Source organism: Sminthopsis crassicaudata, chromosome 1, assembly GCF_048593235.1.
Source record: "Sminthopsis crassicaudata isolate SCR6 chromosome 1, ASM4859323v1, whole genome shotgun sequence".
Taxonomy (NCBI): Eukaryota; Metazoa; Chordata; class Mammalia; order Dasyuromorphia; family Dasyuridae; genus Sminthopsis; species Sminthopsis crassicaudata.
In genome coordinates, this window is record NC_133617.1 from 2,243,565 (window position 1) to 2,251,719 (window position 8,155).

Genomic DNA, 8,155 nt, shown 5'->3' on the forward strand with positions numbered 1-8,155 from the left:
TAGCTATCCTTATCTCAGATCAAGCAAAAGCAGAAGTTGATCTAGTTAAAAAAGATAAGGAAGGAAACTATATCCTGCTGAAAGGTAGCATAAATAATGAAGCCATATGAATACTAAACATATATTCACCAAGTGGTATAGCATCTAACGTTCTAAAGGAAAAGTTAAGAGAATTGCAAGAAGAAATAGACAGTAAAACTATAATAGTGGGAGATCACAAACTTGCACTCTCAGAATTAGACAAATCAAACCACAAAACAAATAAGAAAGAAATTAAAAAAGTAAATAGAACATTAGAAAAACTAGGTATGATAGACCTTTGGAGAAAACTGAATGGCAATAGAAAAGAATATACTTTCTTCTCAGCAGTTCACGGATCCTATACAAAAATAGACCATATATTAGGACATATCTCAAAATTAAATGTAGGAAGGCAGAAATAATAAATGCCTTCTTCTCAGATCACAATGCAATAAAAGCTACATTCAGTAAAAAGTTAGGGGTAAATAGACCAAAAAGTAATTGGAAAATGAACAATCTCATCTTAAAGAATGACTGGGTGAAACAGCAAATTATAGAAACAATTAACAATTTCACCCAAGATAATGACAATGATGAGACATCATACCAAAATCTGTGGGATGCAGCTAAAGCAGTAATAAGGGGAAATTTTATATCTTTAGAAGCTTATTTGAAGAAAATAGAGAAAGAGAAAATTAACGAATTGGGCCTGCAACTTAAAAAGCTAGAAAAAGACCAAATTAAAAACCCCCAATCAAAAATTAAACTTGAAATACAAAAATTAAAAGGAGAAATCAATACTATTGAAAGTACAAAAAAAAAAACTATTGAATTAATAAATAAAACCAAGAGTTGGTTTTATGAAAAAGCCAATAAAATAGATAAACCTTTGGTAAATCTGATCAGAAAAAGGAAAGAGGAAAATCAAATTGTTAGTCTTAAAAATGAAAAGGGGGATCTTTCCACCAATGAAGAGGAAATTAGAGAAATAATAAGGAGTTACTTTGCCCAACTTTATGCCAATAAATTTGATAACTTAAGTGAAATTTTTCCAAAAATATAGGCTTCCTAGATTAACAAAGGAGGAAATAAATTGCTTAAATAGTCCCATTTCAGAAAAAGAAATAGAACAAGCTATTAATCAATTCCCCAGGAAAAAATCCCCAGGACCAGATGGATTCACATGTGAATCCTACCAAACATTTAAAGAACAATTAACCCCAATGTTATATAAATTATTTGAAAAAATAGGGGATGAAGGAGTCCTACCAAACTCCTTTTATGACACAGACATGGTACTGATACCTAAGCCAGGTCGATTGAAAACTGAGAAAGAAAATTATAGGCCAATTTCCTTAATGAATATTGATGCTAAAATCTTAAATAGGATATTAGCAAAAAGACTTCAGAAAACCATCCCCAGGATAATACACTATGATCAAGTAGGATTTATTCCAGGAATGCAGGGCTGGTTTAATATTAGGAAAACTATTAATATAATTGACCATATTAATAATCAAATTAATAAGAACCATATGATCATCTCAATAGATGCAGAAAAAGCATTTGACAAAATCCAATATCCATTCCTACTAAAAACTCTTGAGAGTATAGGAATAAATGGACTATTCCTTAGAATAATCAGGAGCATATATTTAAGACCTTCAGTAAACATAATATGCAATAGAAATAAACTGCAACCTTTCCCAGTAAGATCAGGAGTGAAACAAGGTTGCCCACTATCACCATTACTATTCAACATAGTACTAGAAACGCTAGCCTCGGCAATAAGAGCCGAGAAAGAGATTCAAAGAATTAGTGTAGGAAATGAGGAAATCTTTGCAGATGACATGATGGTATACTTAGGGAACCCCAAAGACTCTGCTAAAAAGCTATTAGAAATAATTCAAAATTTCAGCAAAGTGGCAGGATACAAAATAAATCCACATAAATCCTCAGCATTCTTATATATCACCAACAAAATGCAACAGCAAGAGATACAAAGAGAAATTCCATTCCAAACAAATGTTGAGAGTATAAAGTATTTGGGAATCCATCTACCAAAGAAAAGTCAGAAATTATATGAGAAAAATTACAAAACACTTGCCACAAAAATAAAGTCAGATTTAAATGATTGGAAAGACATTCAGTGCTCTTGGATAGGCCAAGCGAATATAATAAAGATGACAATACTCCCCAAACTAATCTATTTATTTAGTGCTATACCAATCAGACTCCCAAGAAACTATTTCAATGACCTAGAAAAAATAACAACAAAATTCATATGGAAGAATAAAAGGTCGAGAATTGCAAGGGAACTAATGAAAAAAAAGTCAGAGGAAGGTGGTCTAAGTGTACCTGATCTAAAGCTATATTATATTGCAGCAGTCACCAAAACCATTTGGTATTGGCTAAGAAATAGACCGGTAGATCAGTGGAACAGATTAGATACAAAGGACAAAAAAGGGTACATCTATAGCAATCTAATCTTTGACAAACCCAAAGATACCAACATTAGGGATAAAAATTCATTATTTGGAAAAAACTGTTGGGAAAACTGGAAATTAATATGGCAGAAATTAGATATGGATCCACACTTAACACCATATACCAAGATAAGATCAAAATGGGTCCATGATTTAGGCCTAAAGAGTGAGATAATAAATAGATTAGAGGAACAGAGGATAGTCTACCTCTCAGACTTGTAGAGGAGGAAGGAATTTATGACCAGAGGAGAACTAGAGGTCATTATTGATCACAAAATAGAAGATTTTGATTACTTCAAATTGAAAGGCTTTTGTACAAACAAAACTAATGCAAAAAAAAAAAAAGATTAGAAGGGAAGTAACAAATTGGGAAAATATTTTTAAAAGCAAAGGTTCTGACAAAGGTCTCATTTCCAAAATATATAGAGAACTGACCTAATTTATAAGAAACCGAACCATTCTCCAATTGATAAATGGTCAAAGGATATGAACAGACAATTCTCAGATAAAGAAATTGAAACTATATCCACTCATATGAAAGAGTGTTCCAAATCACTACTGATCAGAGAAATGCAAATTAAGACAACTCTGAGATACCACTACACACCTGTCAGATTGGCTAAGATGACAGGAACAAATAATGATGAATGTTGGAGGGGATGTGGGAAAACTGGGACACTAATACATTGCTGGTGGAGTTGTGAAAGAATCCAGCCATTCTGGAGAGCCATTTGGAACTATGCCCAAAAAGTTATCAAACTGTGCATACCCTTTGACCCAGCAATACTACTACTGGGCTTATATCCCAAAGAAATACTAAAGAGTGGAAAGGGACCTGTATGTGCCAAAATGTTTGTGGCAGCTCTTTTTGTTGTAGCTAGAAACTGGAAGATGAATGGATGTCCATCAGTTGGAGAATGGTTGGGTAAATTATGGTATATGAAGGTTATGGAATATTATTGCTCTGTAAGAAATGACCAGCAGGAGGAATACAGAGAGGCTTGGAGAGACTTAAATCAACTGATGCTGAGTGAAATGAGCAGAACCAGAAGATCACTGTACACTGCAACAACAATACTGTATGAGGATGTATTCTGATGGTAGTGGAAATCTTCAACATAAAGAAGATCCAACTCACTTCCAGTTGATCAGTGATGGACAGAGGTAGCTACACCCAGAGAAGAAAGACTGGGAAGTGAATGTAAATTGTTAGCACTAATATCTGTCTGCCCAGGTTACATGTACCTTCGGAATCTAATGCTTATTGTGCAACAAGAAAATGGTATTTACACACATGTATTGTATCTAGGTTATATTGTAACACATAAAATGTATGGGATTACCTGTCATCAGGGGGAGGGAGTGGAAGGAAGGGGGGATAATTTGGAAAAATGAATACAAGGGATAATATTATAAAATATATATATAATAAATAATAAAAAAAAGAAAATATGTCAATAAGCGGACAATTCCTCGCTGAAGAGAAGAGGATTTGTGGGCCATCTGATAGAGGGAAGGAAACTGGACTTTGTCAGCAAGAGTGGGGTCAAATGGACCATAAATAATCTGGATTAGGAAAAAATTATGGATTATCAGGTGCATGCTGCTGCTGAGAGAACTAAAGTAAAATACACTTATTAAAATTGTCATATGTATTTTTAGAAGATAGTTTTAGATTTTATCATAGATGACAATTTCCTTCTGAAAGTTTACCTCTCTCTGAGCTCTCAAAAAGATAATGACTTAGTGAAGGTTCAGATTTTGATGCTACTTGTAGTACAGACAGTGAGTTTTCTCTGAGCTTCCCAAAGGAATCAGAATATATAAATTATTTTTCATTTGAGCATTGGCCCAGAACAAATTTATCTTTTTTCCTTTTCTTTTTTTTATTATTATAGCTTTTTATTCACAAGATATATGCATAGATAAGTTTTCATCATTGACAATTGCAAAACCTTTTGTTCCAATTTTTCCCCTCCCTCCCCAACCCTTTGCCCCAGATGGCAGGTTGACCGATACATGTTAAATATGTTAAAGTATAAATTAAATACGATATATGTATGCATGTCCAAACAGTTGTTTTGCTGTACAAAAAGAATTGAACTTTGAAATAGTGTACAATTAACCGGTGAAGGAAAGCAAAAATTCAGGCAGACAAAAACAGAAAGCCTGGGAATTCTAGGTAATGGTTCATAGTCATCTCCCAGAGTTCTTTTGCTGAGTGTAGCTGGTTCAGTTCATTACAGCTTTAATGGAACTGATTGGCTTCATCTCATTGTTGAAGAGGGACACGACCATCAGAATTGATCATCACATAGTGTTGTTGTTGATGTATATAAAGATCTCCTAATCCTGCTCATTTCACTCAGCATCTGTTCATGTAAATGAGACCAAATTTCTAGAGTAAATCAGCTCTATATTATTGAGGCTGAAGACAAGGTTTTCTTTGGCGAATGAAAGAAAACCACATGATCAGAACTGTGTACTTTTTTGATTTGGGACAAAATAATATTCACCTACAGATGCCTTTGTTGGTTTTCATTGTGGTATTTTCAACAAAAAAAAGTAACTGGTTTGCAACAGACCCTAAATATGTATATCTGGCTTTATGAAATCTGAAAACTGAGATTGCTAAAGGAGCTTAGGGAGATCTAAACCAGTGTTCCAGGAAAGACACCCCCAGTACAATGTACCTGGGAAGCTAACATCCTCCCAATCACTAACAATTTCCAAGAATATGACTTTTCATGTATAATGACAGCTCAATTTTCTTCCCAACTTGGTTGGGAATAAAAATCCTGGTGGGTTTCCCATAATTGTAAATGAAACTGTGTCTGTGTGAATGGCAATGACTTTGACTTCTGAAATTAGGATCCTGGACTTGAAGGCCTCAGAGGTCTCCCTATTTTTTTATTTTTTTCATTTTTTTCTTTTGAGTTTTATTTACAAAATGACTGAAATGGAAATGTTTTTCCTGATTGTACATGTATCATTGATATCTGAATGCCTAGCAGTTTAAGTAGGGGGCACCATAAAGGAAGAAAAAGAAAGAGAATGGGGAACTCAAAACATTAAAAAATTGCTTTTAACATGATACTATGGGAAGAAATAAAATATGATAGAGTAACAATGTACTTGTAAACATTTAAGAAAATAAATAAATATAATTGTAAAATAATTGAACATAGCTGAAACATGTCATAAACTGAACATAAGTGGCCTAATGCTTCCCTAACGTTCTCATACACATGAAACCTATGGAAAAAGAGAGCACAGTTTAACACAATATCAGACATTCATGACTCTTTATACCTAACATTACTCTGCTGTACAGATGAGCCCACATTAACTATCATCAGACACAATTTGAAATGTATTGTTTATTCTCTAAGACACATCAGAAGGCTTGCTCCAAAATTTGATAATCATTACCACAATCTTTGGTGAGAATATTTGTCTCATTGACAAAAAAAAACAACAAACAAACAGATATTCAAGACTAGAGGACTGATAAAAATCCAAATCCTCTATGACTAATATTGTTTCAGATCAGAGGATCACATATATACCCACACATCACAGTAGGAAAGAATCTGCCCATTTGGTGAAGAAGACTTATTCAACTTATCCTGCCATGCTCTCTCTGATCAGGATTGAGGAAAAATAATCCCAGAGTGGAACAGGTTGCCTCTACTCTGGACCAGATTTCCTGTTATTATATTATCTGGCAACAAAGATGTTAGATGAACCCTTTCTCTAGATGATTCCCTCAACTAGGCATTTCAGTCATGTTTCCACAAGGACATCTAGAGTTAATTCCTATGCTCTTTGAGCTTATAAATTTTTGTTTTTACTCTTCTCCAAGTATATGGTCAGGACTATTTATAATTTAAATGTTAGTGACACGACAAAGATCACAAGTGATTTTTCAACAAGGCCCTTAAATATTGAATGTTAAAGAAATTATACTTAAATTATGTTAGGTTAAATCAGGAGAGCTTTAAAATAAGGGATGTGGATAGAAACGGAGAGAGGCTTCTAGTTCTTCACCTTTTCATATGCATACTTCCACATTCAATACTGACCTCTATTTCCTTTAAAGCAAACAATCTAAATTTTCATTATTTCTCTTCCATGAAATCATCCCCAATTTTCTTTTTTCTTCTGAACACACAAAATAGTCACCCATCTGACTGACCAGTGACAAAGTTCACTAAGCAGCCAGCTTAAACTACAGTGCTCAGAGAGGTCTCTTTTCAGTTTGGAAAAGATGAGGTGCTTTCTGAAATGTCACTCCTTGCACTGAATGCTTCTGCTCTCCTGTGCCCATTAATAAAGTTAGGATCCTCTTTGAGAACAATGTCAGGAATGTTTTCAAACTCTTGTCCATTCGTAAATGTAAATATGAAGTACTTAGAACATCTCTGTGCATAAGCTTCCCAGTGCTCCCTAAAACAAGCACATTATATATCACTGCTCAGGCTCAGTTTCCTTTTATGAATAATTCTCATCTCAATAAATTCTGGACTAATAGTGAGGGGCTAAGTGATTATGAAAAATGAAGCTCATAGAATGAGATGTAAAAGACTGAAAGATCATTCAACTTAAAGTCAACAATGGTAAGATCTAATTAGTTCTCTTCCAGCAGTGAATTGTGTAGTATTGAGTAAACACTTTAACTTCTCCAATCATTATTGAACTTATCTGTATAATGAGCAAATAAAACTAGTGATGCTTTCAGATCCTTTCTTGGGTTGAAAGCTAAATGGCTTCTTGGCTTACAATATGGTTGATATTCTAGGAGTTGTTCATTTTCCCTGATGATGAAGACAGTGGCTTTGTTCAGTCAGTAGAGCTAAAAAGATCTAAGAAAACCCAGATTAATAAGTATCCCAGTCAAACATTAGCTGCATGATAACAATTTAACTTTTCTCAGTCACACTAGTCTCCATTGTAAATAGGAGTTATAAAAAATGTCTTCATTATGAGTTTGTTGTGAAAATAAAAAGAAATACATATTAAAAGCATTTTTAAAGTTTTTTACAGCTATGCATAGATGCATTTTAATTTACTGCTCCTGCTCCTGCTACTTCTACTACTAATACTACTGCTGTGACTCCTAGGTTGTACAGAAGAACAGAGAATGTATTAGGTTCTCATTCACCTGGGGTAAACGGTAGCGGTCAAGCAGGTGCCCCATCTGAAGAGACAGAGCTGATGTGGCTCCTCCAATGGCAGCCACAACCTTTCCTCTCTCTCTGCAGTTGTAATTAGGGAGGAGCTGGTCTATTCTAGACAGCCACCACAGGTAGCTCTGCAAGGTGCTTTCTTCACTGGAATAGGTGTTATACATAAGGTATCCCAGGGAAATATTGGGCAACAGATTGGGATTCCTGTTAATCTCATGTACAGTGAAGAAAGGCATGAGCATTTGCTGGTAATTTTTTCATTATATCTGGTGAATTAATGGTAAATGTTACAGAACATTAATACAACCTTCACACAGAATTCATTTCAGAAGATGGACTTTACCAACTTTTAGTGAAAACAAAGGACTCCAATAGCAGTTTAGCTCCTTCCATTTGAATTCAAACTAGCCTCTGTCCATACACATTGTTCCAATATTCTTTTCTTTTTGTAATTTCTTA